Raw genomic sequence first — 16,447 nt, 5'->3', positions numbered from 1 at the left:
TTTATGCATACAAGAACAGTTAGCAGAGATGGGGGTGGGGTGAGAGGATTCACCAGAGAGAGTGGGGAGCAGAACAGGCAGATCCACTGAGGGGACAGAAGGCGAGACAGGAGAGGTCTGCTGCACCATGTGGGTTTCTCTCTGGCCAGCTGGGGATCAAACACGTGCTGCAGAGGCTGCGGATTGTTGCATAGTGTGGTGCCTAACCCCTTGCATCACCAGGGAGGCCCTCATTGCATTTTAAAGAGGAAGAAACTGGGATTGCAAAACTGTCAACTGCCTAAAATCACACAACTAGCCAATGGCAGAGGGAGACTGGACACTGGGCCATTCTGCGCTTTGTATCTAGTTTCTTAGGGGAAAAACTGGTCAGTGAAGGAGACAACAAAATGCCCCTGGTGTTGAGTAAAAGGTGGGAGATGGGGAGACTTTCCACCCACATCATGTCCATCAGCCATGGCTGATTTACCGGCAGCATCCTCTTCCCCAGGGCCCTGTCCAGCCCTGTCTTAAATTTCCTGTGTCTGGTGCAAGCAGCAGTGAGGGATTCTCTTTAAATAGATCTGGCAAAACCATCTTTTGTCCATTAGATGACATTGTCTGGTCTTTGTGCCTCTAGGATAGGGATGAAAATAATCTGATGATTCAGAAAAGATCCATTTTTCATGAGGGTTCAAGTTATACAAGAATCCTATAGCCAACCCAGTTAGCAGTCACAGAGCCATCTCTGCTCACCCCCAGGCCTTCAGCGGTCCTCCTGTTGTGGCCCCTTGCAGAAAAGGTATCTGAGTGGAATTGGCTTATAAGGGATGGTGATGCTGGCTTTCCTTTGCTTGTTGTTGACTTCTTTGCCTTGTTATCAGCAAAATCACTGTCACTGCATCAGACACTCTGGAACAGTCTGCTGTATCAGAGTAGATATTTCAAGTATATCCTCTGGGTAGTGACCAACCGGCATATGAATTTTGTCTGGCACGCACTTAATTAAAAAAATTTAAAATTAGTTCACAAAATAAAAAAAAATATAGAAGCTCATCATAAAAGTCTGCATTTTGGCTTCTCTTGGAAAATCAGATGTAGCAATAGATGGTCCACGTTCCCATATGGCAACAGAGGACCAGAAATGGGTAGTGGCTGCCCCTTTAGATGAGGTGCACACACTCCTAACTATTATTTTTTTAAAGATTTATTTATTTATGCATACAAGAACTGGGGTACAGTCCAGAGATGTGGGGATGAGAGAATTCACCAGAGACAGAGTGGGGAGCAGAACAGCCAGATCTACTGAAAAACACTGCTGAGGGGAGCAGCGGGCGAGTCAGGAGAGGTCTGCTGCACCATGTGGGTCACCTCCCTGGCTGGGGATCGAACTCATTTTGCAGTGGCTACAGATTGCTTCACAGTGCTGAGCCTTAACCCCTTGCACCACCAGGGAGGCCCCAGTGTGTAACTTTTTATTTGCAATGAATGGATAGGATTTTGTATGAACACAGGTTTTCATTTCTTTGGCATAAATGCCCAGAGACACCATTTCAGGGATTATGATAAGGGCATGTTTAACTGTCAGAATGTTTCCTTGAATGGCTGTCCCAGGTTGCATCCCCACTACTCATCATTTTATTATTTTACTATACTAGTTAAATTAACTAATGTGGAAATGGGCTGGCATTTGGGAGACTGGTCATGCAGGCCTTTTCATCACTTGTGTACAATCATGGTTATCACACGCACCCTCGCTTTAATTTTCATATGTGTTAGTCACACGCAGAGGTCTGGAGGGGCAGAGATTGAGATAACAAACCTGACTACCTCCGATTTTCTTGGCTGGTACCAGGTCTTGCCAGGACTTTGAATCAGCTGGGAGCAGGGTAGGGTCACCAGGAAACCCAGGCCGCCGGACTCGACAGGAAGTGTGGACGCAGCTTACTCTGAATCTGGTTTGTGGTCTGCCTGGCTGTGCACCATCAGGAAAGGGCTGCGGCCCTTTAAATCCTCCCACCCCTGAAAATAAGCTCATAAACAAGGAAGTTCTGAGCCACTTCCTGTGAGAAATAGCATCTGATAGTCTGGGAGAAAATCCACTTACAGAGCAGTTCTGACTGTGCCTCAGGCTCCACTCCCCATAACCCATAAGACAAGTGGCTTTGGGTATTTGAAAAAAAAATTTTTTTAATTTATTTATGCATACAAGAACTAGGGTATAGGACAGAGGTGCGGGGGAGGGGATGAGAGGATTCACCAGAGACAGAGCAGGGAGCAGAACAGGCAGATCCACGGAAATACACTGCTGAGGGGAGCAGCGGGCCAGACAGGAGAGGTCTGCTGTGCCACGTGGGTAGCTCCCTGGCTGGGGATCGAACTCATGCTGCAGTGCCTGGCAATAGCTTGATAGGGCTGAGACTTAACCCCTTGTGCCACCAAGGAGGTCTGACTTTGGGGATACTTTACCTGGGGTTCTTTACTGATGCTGAATACATGACCTTCTCCCACCTGCTCCGCACGCCACCCCCCGCCCCCCGAGTTAACATGTATGGAAGAATTTATCTCACTTATGGTATGACCACCTAATACTGTAATTTGAACACATTACATTTGGGTGTGGATATAAAGATTCTGTCAGACATCACAATGGCATGAAACTTTAGTCTTACTGTGCCTCATGATAACCCTATGCCATCAGCAGGTGAACTGTTCAATTTTTTTTTTTTTTTTTTGAATTTCCTGGGACTAGGATTGAGTCACAGGACTGGAGGCACTTTCTGTAGCCCCATCACTGTAAGTGATAGAACTGGGTCTGGAAGCCAGGGATAGAGTGCTGGTTCTGGGCCTGCCCCTCATTCTAGCTCAGAGCCGCTCAGTACAGAAGCCTCAGGTCACAGGTGGCCTCTGAACCTTGAGATGCAGAGTCCGGAATGAAAGCCCTGCAAGTTCTTTTGAAGGTTTGGTAGGGGAAAAAATGACGGTAGACTATCTCAATGATTTTTTATATTACTGACAAGCTGATATGATATTTTGGATATGTTGGGTTAAAATATATTTTATTAAAGATTTATTTATTTAAGCATACAAGAACTGAGGTGTAAGCCAGAGGGGTGGGCAGAGGGTGAAAGGATTCAACAGAGAGAGTGGGGAGTAGAACAGGTAGATCTACTGAAATACACTGCTCAGGGGAGACAGGAGAGGTCTGCTGCATCATGTGGGTTGCTCCCTGGCCTGCCAGGAATCAAACTCGTGCTGCAGAGGCTGGCGATAGCTTGATAGCATTGTCTTTAACCCCTGTGCCACCAGGGAGGCCCTTTTTTTCCTTTCTTTTGACTTTTTTTTATTATAGTAAAAATAGATATCATAAAACTTACCAGTTTAACCATCTTAAGTGTATAATTAATTGACATTCAGCATGTTTATCACCAGGTCCCAAAGTCGGAGCAGCTTTTTAAGCCACCCCATTCACTCTGAACTCATTTGTTTCCTGCAGTCAGGCCTGTGTTTTCCTTGGCCACAGGAGAAAATGGCAAACGCGATGCCTCACGGCCATCGATAACACCGGGCCTCTGACCCGGGCCCCAGTTTCGTTTGCTGATGTCTTCGTGGGAAGAGAAGTGGCTGAGCAACCTCCTAGTCACACTCCCGCAGGCTGCCCTGAGCCTCCTCCGGGAGACAGGGAGGGGTAAGACAGTCACAGGCTCCAATGCAGGCTCTGCGGTGTGTCTTTTAAAAAAATGGATGCATCATTCATGTGCCATAAAATGAATCCTTCTAAAGTGTGACTTCACCCCTGTCTTTCAAGGCCATGCCTGCGTGAGATCTAGAACAGTGGTCACCGACTTCTTGCTGATGCCAGCACAGCACTGATTCATCCAGAAACCAGGCCCACGGGCTCTTAATCCTCCTTGTTAACTGGTCACAGGGAAGTGGCCACGAGCCCGCAGGGGTGATGGAGGGAGGGGTAGTGAAGCGGCAGCAGCTCCTTATCGCCTGCTCATGTAGCTTACTGCTCTCCGGGACCTCTCGGGCCTGGATCCAGACACTGCGCTTTCTGTGCAATGCCGGAACACCTGAGTGCAGCCGAGCACGTCGCCTGGTGGCTCATGATTAGGCGTTGGCCTCTACCGGGACTCAGTGGCCAACGGGACTCAGTGCATTCAAAGGGAGCACAGTCATTGGCAGAGAGGGCCTGACCTTTCTCCATCTGTCATTCTCTTGTTGGGACTTGTGCTGCTGTTAGCCACAGACACCCCTGGTACCCCTGGGTGTGCTGGGTCATAAGGCTTCATGGCAGGGCAGCCTCAAATAGGAGGGCAATCTAATCACAGGATTCTATTTTTTTTTAAAGATTTATTTATTTATATAAGCACTGGGGTACAGTCAGAGGCACGGGAGGGTGAGAGAATCCACTAGAGACAGAGCGGGGAGCAGGACAGGCAGGAGGACCGAAATACACTGCTGAGGGGAGCAGCGGGCGAGACAGGAGAGGTCTGTTGCGCCATGTGGGTAGCTCCCCGGCTGGGGTGGATATTGAAACAGCGCTGCGGAGGCTGCAGACATCTTCACTGCACTGCGTTCAACCTGCTGTGCCCACCAGGGAGGCCTTATTTTTTTTTTAAAAGATTAATTTATGTGTAGGAGAACTGGGGTGTAGGCAGAGGTGCAGGGGGTGAGAGGATTCACCAGAGACAGAGTGGGGACCAGAACAGGCAGATTGACTGAAATACACTGCTGAGGGGAGCAGCGGGTGAGACAGGAGAGGTCTGCTGCACCATGTGGGTTGCTCCCTGGCCAGCCAGGGATCAAACTTGTGCTGCAGAGGCTGTGGATTGCCTCATAGAGCGGTGCTTAACCCCCTGTGCCACCAGGGAGGTCCTAGGATTTTTTAAAAAAGATTTATTTATGCATACAAGTGCTGGGGTACAGGCCAGAGGTGTGGGGGGGAGGGTGAGAGGATTCACCAGAGAAAGAGTGGAGAGCAGAACAGACGGATCTACTGAAATCCATTGCTGAGGGGAGCAGTGGGTGAGACAGGAGAGGTCTGCTGTGCCATGTGGGTTGTTCCTGGCCAGGGATAGAACTGGTGCTTCAGTGGCTGCGGATAGCTTCATAGTGCTGAGACTTAACCCTTGCGCCACCAGGGAGGCTCTGAAAAAGGTACTGTTAATGGTGTGCCAGGCTAATGAGCCAGCCTGTCAGTGGCTGGAGACACCCCAGGCTAGGTGCTGCCCAAAGGACCGGGGCAATGACCCTGTTGGGATAACTTGCAGTCCATCTGCCCCGGATGTGGCCGCGATGCCTATATTACAATCTGTGAAGTATAAGGGTAAACTATGTACTCAAGTCCCAGCCTGTCCCCTTAAAGGAAAGGTGACTGTTCCTCTCTGCTTTCTCCTCTTTTGCTGGAATGTGCATGTGGTGGCGCTGAGCCATCTTGAACCATACCCTTGGGATGAAATGAGCTAGAAAGAGCCTAGACCCAGGCAGCGAAGGGCTGTAGAAACTTAGCTTGCTTGAGTCTTTGTTATTCTGTTTTTCTGACACGGCACTCAAATCCATTTCCTATGTCACACACCATGCCGGTGTATGTCCACTTCACTTCATTACTTAAAACCCTCTTTTATGTGATGATTATCTTTAAAATCATAAACAATGAAAAGCAGCCGGGAGTGAAGTGTGGGCCCAAAGCCTGCAGTTCCGAGACCTTTGCTGATAAAGCCTGGACACTGCAGTCACTCGGCCCTGGGTTCAAATCCTGACACCGCTAATCCCTACCGAGATCCTGGGTGAATTGTTTCCCCTCCTAGAGCTCCGTATTCTCTGTGAAATGCTCTGGGGACTGACAGCTTGAGAAGCAAATCCCCCAGCCACGTGCAGTGGTCCAGAGCAGGGCGTTGGCAAACAGGAGCCGAGGTCACTGCCCTCTCTCCCTGGCTTGCCTCTCGGCTTCCTCTTTGCCTCTCTCTCCCCCTCCTGTTCCTGCTGCGCTTTCTCTACTTTCACTTTCTGGTTTGCTGCTGCCCTGAGCACTATTCCTGGGTCACCTGCGGGATTAATCCACAGGAGGCCAGCAGGCCGCTACCCATTATTTATTCTCCCTTCTTCCCACAAAGGTGCATCTTTGGCCCCTAAGAGATTGTCTCTGTCTTTCTTTTCCATGAGACCATTGGGTGCTGGGGATCCCCATGGGTCATGGTGACCTTCCTTGGCCATCCCTCCTATGCAGTCCCCGGGGGAGCCCAGGACAGGAGCCTGCATCCTGGGCCACCCAGCCAGGGGTGAGGCATCACTGGCAGGGGGAAGAGCAACAGGCCAGGAGCATCCCAGGCTTTTGATCCGTTTGATCCTGAAGAAAAGTCACCCACTCTTCTCCATGTTTCCATGGGGGCTTCTTCCTAGGGGCTTCAGTGCACGTTGAATGCTTCCTTGGAGAATGTATAAGAAAAAGAAAAATAGAGAGGGAAGGAAACAGAAATCACAATGCTACCTTTCCCGTGAGGGAGCGGGGGTCTGGCTCCGAGTCCTCCTTTTGGCAGTGGGGAGCCCCACTGCCTGTGATGGCCTCATTCTCAGGCTCGGGCTCCACCCCACCCCAAAGGTCCCAGACCTCCTCACCCCTCCCTGAGAACTTAACCTCTTGCGCAACCACATAAAGGTAACCAGTGTCTGGTGGCTTGATGGGGCAGACTCGGAGGGACTTCCTGCCTTTTGATGCCTGTCATCCCCTTGAACTGGGCTGGGCCTCTGAAGATGAGAGGACCCTTTCGACTTCCTGAGTGTCTCAGCATCCAGGCTCGTGGGGTTTGTGGTCTGAGACGCTGGCATGAACATTGTGTTCTGTAAATTGTGCCCTCTGGGTCCTGTAAAGCAAACAAGCAAAGCTTTGTGCAAACCACCCCCTAACCAGACTGACCCAGAGGGTCTGGAAGGCCCTTGGCCTGGCTGCCTCTAGCAGAAAATGAGTGAACAGCAGAATGGATAGGAGGATGTGAGGAACTGCCTAGGTGAGGGGGTGGTGACATGCTTCCCGCCCCCCACAGTCTTTCCCAAAAGTAAACAGATTTCTCCAGCACTCTGAAATTGCGAGGCTGGGCAGATATCCCTGCATCCTCAACCTCTTCCCATTTACAGATGAAGAAACTGAGGCTCAAGGATTTTTTTTTTAAGATTTATTTATTTATGCATATAAGAGCTGGGGTACAGGCCAGAGGTGCAGGGAGTGAGTGGATTCACCAGAGACAGAGTGGGGAGCAGAACAGGCAGACTGACTGAAACATACTGCTGAGGGGAGAAGCGGGTGAGACGGGAGAGATCTGCTGCGCCATGTGGGTTATCTCCCTGGCGGCCGGGATCTGAACTCATGCTGCAGAGGCTTCAGATTGCTTCATAGTGTGGTGCTTAACCCCTTGTGCCACCAGGGAGGCCCTCAAGGATTTGCTTTTAAACTTCCTTTTTTTTTTTTTTAAAGATTTATTTATTTATTTACGCGAGCACTCGGTATAGTCAGAAGCGCAGGAGGGTGAGAGAATTCACCAGAGCCAGAGTGGGGAACAGAACAGACAGACCGACGAAATACACTGCTGAGGGGAGCAGCAGGTGCTGCAGGCGAGGTCTGTGCGCCATGTGGGACCCTCACCGCTGGCTGGGGATCGAACCGGCGCTGCAAAGTCTGCGGGCAGCTTCACAGCCCAGCGCTCAACCGCTGCGCCACAGGGGAGGCCCCAAGGATTTGTTTTTAAAGATCTATTTATTTATGCATACAAGATCTGGGGTGCAAGGCAGAGGTACAGTGGATGAGGGGATTCACCACAGACAGAGTGGGGAGCAGAATAGGCAGATCCACTGAAATACACTGCTGAGGGGAGCAGCAGGCAAGGCAGGAGAGGTCTGCTGCGCCATGTGGGTCAGCTCCCATGCCCGCTGGGGATGGAACTGGTGCTGCAGTGGCTGGCGACAGCTAGATATTACTGTCTTTAACAACCCTATGCCACCAGGGAGGCCCCTGAGGCTCAAGGATATTAAGTGATTGCCCCAAGGGCACACAGAGCGAGGATTGGGACTCAGAACCAAGATCTCTCTGTCTCACCAGACAGCTTCCCCCAGGGTGTCAGCAAAATTGGGGAACAGGACAAACGCTTCAAAGCACTTGACTCAGGTAGTGCTTGTCAGGTCTCTCTGCTGGAAAGTTCTTCTCCCCTTTGCTGGTGGAAGGAAGCCACGACACAGCCTGAGCCACAGGACCAGGGAGTTCTGTTGCCTTCCTGGAGGGTGGATGATCTCCATCAATTTGGAGTTCTTCCGCCTTGGAGATTTCTGTTTTGTCCTCTATTTATTTATGTAGTCAATCATTTATGTTTTTCATTTGTAAATAATATACTCATTGTATTTTCAGGTAAAGTGCCTTTAAATTGAAATTACAGGTCTAATTGTTTAAACTGCAAAAAAGCTCAACAAATTTAGACCATGGAATGTCCAGGAAGCCTGGAGGCACAAGGAATGTGGTGTGCTTGTTGTGCATTTCCAGATTAATAATTAGACCCACTGGTTGACAGATAGAGGCTTTCTCCTGGAAAGGTCTTGGGAGGCTGGATTACAACATGTGGAATAGATGATATGCAAACGTTTCCCACATATTGCTTAAACATACGTCTGTCCTGGTCTCGGGACTTGGCGGAGCCATGTCTCTCTCGGAGATGGAGTGGAGTCTGCCCTGCTTGTGAGGGGCTCCTCTTTGGGGGGTCTGGCCTCATTCCCAGGTGGAGCCTCCTCCTGATCCCACAGGCTGGGGTGGGGCGGGGAGCCTGGGAGCCACTTCCTTTAGGGGGTCACATTGGGCATTAGGGAGCAGTCCTGGCAGGTTTCAGAGGCTGAAGGCTTTGCAGAACGGCAGCGACCACATCCTCGGCCTCCCCTTTCCTGGTGACTGTTCTCTGCCTCTCAGGCATCCATCCTGACCCTGGCGACTGTTTCCGCGGTGGGTGTGGGACCTAAGCAGCCCCAGTGAAGGAGACTCCCTATAAATGTGCCTTCTGGAAACTTCTTTTTTTTTTTTTTAAAGATTTATTTATTTATTTATTTATACAAGCACTGGGTACAGTCAGAAGCGCAGGAGGGTGAGAGAATTCACCAGAGCCTGAGGGGAGAGCAGAGCAGGCAGACTGATGAAGTACACTGCTGAGGGGAGCAGCGGGTGGCAGGAGAGGTCTGCGCGCCATGTGAGACCCTCCTCTGGTGGCCGCGGAGCAGCCGGGGGTCAAACCGGTGTTGCAGAGGCTGCGGGCAGCTTCGCAACCCAGCGCTCAACCGCTGCACCACAGGGGAGGCCCGCTTCTGGAAACTTCTGACCTGACCTTGGTGGGACTGTGAAAAGGGGATCTCCAGCAACTCAGTCAAGATTGATCATACCCCCTGATCCCCTTCCCCCCATGATTCTGGGAATAGGATCATCAACCCTCTGGTTTTCCTGGGGCGATCCTAGTTTTAAAACTCAAAGTCTCACGTCCCAGGAAAATCCTCACTGGGGCATTCAGGAGGGCTGTTGACCCTACCAGGGAGAAAGGTTTCTTTACTTTGCTTTTTTTTTTTTTAACTTGGCATCAGTGAAAATTTCATTTTCTTAAGGTAGTTGACAGCTCTCTTGACCTCAGCACCACCTTCTAGAAGCCTCCGTACCATGAGAGCCAAGGGAGGAGACTCAAGGGTGTGGGCTGAAGCGCAAAAGAAGAAGCTGAGGCAGTGGTCCAGGCAAGCTGCTGGCACCGGTGGGAGCCACAGAGCAGAGATGAGAAAAGGCAAAGCCAGGGGCGCTGGTCCACAGGCTACTGTCTAGAACCGTCTCCATGGAGCTCGAGCATCCACTGCCATCTGATGGCTGAGACCACCTTTGAGAGACTCCTCTGGCTCCTACCCAAACAGTCGCTTTGGTCCTTTGCCCTGTGACATCCCCAACTAGTTCTGTTTCAGTTGTGACTGGATGTACCACGTGAACAACAAATCATCCTTTCTGCTATTTTAGCTGAAGAAAAAAAAAATACTAGACAAAATTGAAACTCTGTGAAAGGCTGAAGTGTTATCTTGCTCTTTATACTAGGAGACAATATTTAGTCATTCAGCAAAAACCGATTTGCCTACTTGCATGCCAGATACTGTTTTAGATCTAGAAAAATTACAAACCAGGTTCAAGGCTGCAGAGAAAGTAACAAAGCCAGAACAACTTTAAAACTAATCCAGATGCTGGTTTGTTATTTTTTAAATTGTATTATTTTATTGAGGTGACAATGTTTCATAACACTGTATATAATTCGGGGCTATAGATTCACGCTCCTTCAGATGTATGTTACCTCACCACACCCACCACCAAACACCCACAATCTTCCACGACAGTCTAGAAGGTCTCCTCCCTTTTTCACTTCCTCTCTCCCCCCTACCCCCAGTAGCTCAGTTCTGCAGCTAGATTTCTAAGATTTGTTTTGGTTTTGATTTTCTGACCCTTTGTTTTGTTTCTTTATATTTCACATGAGTGAAATCATTATTTGTCATTCTCCTTCTGATTTATTTCGCTTAGCATAGCCCTCTCCAGTTCCATCTGTGTTGTGGCAAATGGCAAGAATTTGGTTTTATAATAGCTGCATAGTATTCCATTCTATGTATATACCTCATCTTCCTGATCCACTCATCTGTCATTGGGCCCTTAGGTTGTTTCCATAACTTGGATGTTATAATTAGTGCTGCAATGAACATAGGAATGTGTATGACCCTTTGAATTAGTGTTTTTGCACGCACAGGGTATGTTCCCAGGAGTGGGATTCCTGTGTTGTATGGTAGATCCACTTTTAGTATTTTGAGAAAACTTCATGCTGTTTTCTGTAGGGGCTGGACCAGTTTATGTTCCCACCAACAGTGTGCAAACGTTCCTTTTTCCCTACAAGCTCTCCAATATTTATTGTTACTATTTGTTGTTTTTTAATATGGTCCGGTCTCACAGAAGTGAGGCCTTTATCTCATTATTGTTTTGATTTGCATTTCTCTGATGACAAGTGATGATGAACATTTTTTCATGTGCCTGTTGGCCATTTGGCATCCACCTGTAGGATATTCCTCAAATTATTCCAACTCTTCCACACTCCATATCCCTCCTTCTCAAGGAGGAAGACCCTTTGCTTTCTTAGTTTATAGGATGCATATAAAAGGATGTAGATGTTTACATATTAACATGAAGAGATGTTCTCAAACCATTGCTTAAGTGAAAAGAGCAGGCTGGGGCCTGCCTGGCGGGCAAGGGATTAGGCATCAGCACTATGAAGCTCTCCGCAGCCACTACAGCACGAGTTCGCTCCCCAGCCAGGGAGCTGATCCACATGGCGCAGCAGACCTCCCTTGTCTCCCCCTCTGCAATATATTTCAGTCAGTTGGCCTGTTCTGCTCCCCACTCTGTCTCTGGTGAATCCTCTCACTGCCCACACCTCTGGCCTGTACCCCAGTTCTTATATGCATAAATAAATAGGGCCTCCCTGGTGGCGCAGTGGTTGAGCGCTGGGTTGCGAAGCTGCCCACAGCCTCTGCAGCGCCAGTTCGATCCCCGGCCACTAGGTGAGCGACACACATGGCGCGCAGACCTCTCCTGCCGCCCGCTGCTCCCCTCAGCAGTGTACCTCGGTCCTTCTGCCTGCTCTGCTCCCCGCTCTGGCTCTGGTGAATTCTCTCACCCTCCCGCACTTCTGACTGTACCCAGTGCTTGCTTGTATAAATAAATAAATAAATCTTTAGGAAAAGGAAAAGAAAAGAAAAGAAAAGAGTAGGTTGCAGGCTGCTTTGCACTATTTGAGCTCTTTTTTATAGTAAATAATTTAGAAGCAGTCTTGCCAGGGTGACACCTCCTGCTCTGTTTAACCTCTTATCAAAGACAAGCTTTTAAAGATGCTTGTTTGGGCCTCCCCGGTGGCGCAGCGGTTGAGCGCTGGGTTGCGAAGCTGCGCGCGGCCTCTGCAGCGTCGGTTCAATCCCCAGCTTCCCTGGCCACCGGAGGAGGGTCCCACTTGGCGCACAGACCTCTCCTGCCGCCCGCTGATCCCCTCAGCAGTGTACTTCGGTCCTTCTGCCTGCTCTGCTCCCCGCTCTGGCTCTGGTGAATTCTCTTACCCTCCCGCGCTTCTGACTGTACCCAGTGTTTGTATAAATAAATAAAATAAATCTTAAAAAAAAAATAAAGATGCTTGTTTGAGTTTTCAGAGAGGAAGAAAAACAACACACAGCTTGTATTATAATATTCATAATGCTCGTAATAACATTCCACACTTTGAGCAGCTCAGCTGCATTTTACCATAAACATGAGGCGCAGAACTTGTCTGGAGATTGCTGCGGTCACAGGGAGTGTGGAGAGAACTTTCTGTTTTTTTCTGTTCTGGGAACTTAAAGTGATGCGTCTGCCTGTTTCCATGCTGAGCCTGTGTTTGTGGTTCTTCAACAGTCAAGTTGTTTTTCATGAAAAGTTTCCTGGTATGGGTTTTATAACTTTAATACCCTTTGGCCAAATTTTTGGAGCCCAGAGAGGCAGAGAGTCTGTAGGAAGGGTTTTGGCTTCCTGCAGACAAAGACTTTGGGCCACAGCCACCATGTTCTTGAGGCTTTTACCAATTTGGTGATACTGGAAGATCCCCTTGCCAGGGAGCCAGCACGTGAGGTCCCAGAGTTTGGTCAGGCTGAGCTTGTCTTGTTGCCCATTCCTGGGGGAGATACAGAAGGCGGGTTTCCTGAGAGACCCTGGGGCGATGACCTTCTAGACCTCTGATCTCAAGTCAAGGGAGACTGATTGGGTAACACCACTTGCTAGAGAGCCATTCCCTTGGGTAGTTCCTGCAGAACCTTGAACACAAGTGTTCTTTTCTCTCGCTAGCACTAGTTCTTCTTCCCTGTGGGGCAGACACGGCACCAAGACCCGGTGCCTGGCCAGGTGCTCACTGCCCCATCCTCATCATCCCCAGGGAGCATGGCACAGGGGCAGAGGAATCGCACAGCCCACCGAGCTGGCTGTGGGTCTGGCATGGGCACCCTCTCCCCTTCAGCGTCCAGTCACCCAGGCTGGGAACCACAAAAGAGGAAACACCTGTTCGTCCTGTCTTAGGGACTGGCTGCGAATTCCCCGAGATACAGAGTGAGTCACCATGGGACCATGGAGCGGATTTTACTCATCCCCCAGGAATGGATCCTTGGAAGGCTCCAGAATGACTAGCCTCAAGTGTTCTGTCTCAGGCACAGGGCATTCCCTCCTCCCCCCTGCTCCTGTCTGCAGTCACTTCCTCTCTGGACACATCCTGTTTCTGGGAGCAGGCAACTTGCCAGGCAGATCGCAGCCTCGGCTGCGGGGAGCAGACGGGCGGAGACATCCTTCCTCTAATTTCTAGTACCTAATCCCATCTTCCTTCCCAGTCAGAGATATGGATCAGCATCTCCGCTGTTCCCAGTCCCTGCACGCCAGGAAGGGAGCGTATAGAAGGAACATGTTTCCATTGGCAACTCCAACTTATTGATGGTGCTTAGAAGCCACTGCTGATCTGTCATCAGCCTCTCAGGCACAGGTGATCAGGAAGGGATCTAGAGCAGGGATCCATCCAGCCATTTAATAAAGATTTATTGAGTACTTACTATGTGCCAAACCCTTTCCTAGGTGCTAGGTTACTGGGGTAAACACAACATAAAAATCAATATCCTCACAGCAATTACATTCCACTGGGAGGGACAAGTGATAAGCAAGATAAAAAATACTAAAAATTATGCCATGTAAGATATGATAAATGTGAAGCAGAGACTACAAAGCTGGGAAAGTAAATATGAAACGTTGCCCACGGGGGACAGTATGAAACGCCAAACAAGGTGGCAGGGGAAGTCCTTGTTGGGAAAGGGAATTTTGGGTAAAGACAAAGGAGGCAAGAGAGCAAGCAATGGGGAAGAGTTGTCAAGGCAGAAAGAATAGCAAGTGCAAAGGCCCTGAGGTGGGAGCATGTCTGGACTGTGAACTGGAGAAAGGCCAGTGTCCCTGGGGTGGAATGATCAGGGGAAAGTCAAAAGAGTTAAAGTCAGAGAGGTTAAAAGGACCATATCCTGCTGCAACTTGTGAGTGGTAGTGTGGACACTGGTTTGCACCATTGCTAGGGGAAGCCACAGTGGGTTTAACTAGAGAAGTGACAGTTTATGTTTCAACAGGATCTCTGGGGAAGTACTCGGAGAGTAGCCTGAAGAGGGTGAGGACAGCGAATGGAAGCTGGAGGTCACTTAGGAGGGACCTGCACCAGCCTAGGGGAGAGCTCACAGTGGCTTGGTAGTGGCAGGGGGCATGGTAGGCAGTGATTCTGGAATATTCTTAGATAGAGCTCTCAAGCTCAGTTGATAGACAGGATATGGGGGTAGGATGAGAAAATACGAGACAAAGATAACACCAGTATTTTCAGCCCAAGTAGATAAATGGAAGATGAAAAGGAACTTTTAGAGGGAGCTGGCCTGAGGCAGCTGGTTTTGCTGTCTGGTTTTGTTCCTAGAATTTTTTTTTTAAGATTTATTTATTTATTTATACATATAAGTACTGGGATGTAGGCCCGAGGGGTGTAGGCCAGAAACAGAGTGGGGTACAGAACAGGCAGATTGACTGAAATACACTGCTGAGGGGAGCCGCGGGCGAATCAGGAGAGGTCTGCTGTGCCATGTGGGTAGCTCCCTGGCCAGGGATCGAACCCATGCTGCACTGGCTGCGGATGGCTTCATAGGTTGCATCTTAACCCCTTGTGTCACCAGGGAGGCCCCCCACCAGGAGAATACTTTTTTTTGATTCATCATTGTGTGTCCAGTGCTTGAATTGGAACCTGGCACACCACACAGGTGGTGAATGAATGACAAAACTAGCAGCAAATATGACAGACGTGTTTTCTGCCATGGTGGAGAAGAGCATGCTTAGATCTTTAAAAAAAGTTTGAAGAGTCTAGCTAGCTCTGAGGTAGGGCTTGTATTTCATTGTGTCTAGGATGGGGACTGAGCTACAGAGAAGATTTTCAATATATAATGGTTATAGTCTGGGCTCAGAAGCTCTCTCAAAGAATGAGATGACTAACTGATGGAATATTTTTAGCTCTGTCTGGGTTCCCAGCCATAGCAAAGAGCCTGGATTCATGCCCATCAGTCAGTTCTGAAAATCAGGTGTGTGTGTCCCTCTTGAGTAGATGTCTCTGCTGACATCATCAGTTCACCGGAGGTCACTAAACTGTGGCACATTTCTACATCTTGACAAGCGCATTGTATTCTGAGCATCAACATGGGAGCATTAGGTCTCCCGGCATGGAGATGGGACATGTCTTGATAAGTAGGTGCAAGAGAGGGCAGCGAGTGGTACTAGATCAGAGTTAAGACAGGACTAGGAGGAACAGGGGTTCTGGGTGGGTGGGGACCAAGAAGAACATGTCACTGGTGTTAGAGGAAGTAGCTGCCCAAGAACGTGCCTGGGCGGGCGTCCCGGCTGAGAGTCTCACACCCATTGACGCCTTCACAGTTGGCCAGGCTACCCTGTTCTTACAGTGACGCGAGCCACTGCACAAGCCAGCATGAGGCTGCACCTGCAGCAGCCCTGCTATAGAGCCCCGTGCCTGATGCAGGAGAGGATCCCAGGACCTAAAGGGTTACATGCCTGGTAATAACCTCCTCCTTTCTGTTGGGTCTTTTATCCCACCAGTTCACATACCTTCTCAAGCAGTAATTATCCCCGCAGCCCCGAGTGGAAGCTAGAAATGTAAAACACAGTGTTCCTTGTTCAGTTGGGAGAAGAGAGGCTTGAACTCTTCTAAGTGTCTTGGCTCCAGGGCACACACAGTGAGTCAGCAATGTCTCCCAGGAGGGGAGTCTGGAGTCCTGTCCACAAGTGACATGTTTTACTTTAATCACCACCCCACCCAGCACCTTCTGGTCGCTTCCTTCCAGCTCTGTGGTGTCTGTTACCACTCCTCCACCCGCTCGCTCACTCCCAAAAACGTGCTGGAATTTTTCAACCATGAGATCTTTTTCTTCCTTTCTTTTCTTGTATTTGTTTTTGTGGATTTGTCATCTTTTTATTTCTTTGCTAGCATTTTAGAGAGGCGGAGGAGAGCCATCTGCCATTATTAAAAAATAAAAATTTGAAAACTGTACTGATACAGCTGCTTTACGGAAAATTCTGGGGAGAAACTCTTGCCTCTCATCCCAACAAAACCACTATTATCCGTCCTGGTGTATGGCTCATGTGATTCTTGGCTATGCATATTTTCAGAATGTGATCATATTCTTGGTTTGCATAAAGTTTGTATTCCTCCTTTTTGATTTGCATCAGAAGCAATTTCTCTAAGTTTTGGCATAATCTTTGTAATCCTTGTTGTAAAGGCTGGACAGTATTCCATCAGGGAGATATAAGAGAATATGCTTTCATCAGAATTCTATTGTAGGTCTGTTA

Source organism: Talpa occidentalis, unplaced genomic scaffold (genome assembly GCF_014898055.3).
Source record: "Talpa occidentalis isolate TD23 unplaced genomic scaffold, MPIMG_talOcc4v2.1 talOcc4.7, whole genome shotgun sequence".
Classification (NCBI taxonomy): Eukaryota; Metazoa; Chordata; class Mammalia; order Eulipotyphla; family Talpidae; genus Talpa; species Talpa occidentalis.
The sequence above is the reverse complement of the archived record's forward strand: the minus strand, read 5'-3'. Positions refer to the sequence as shown.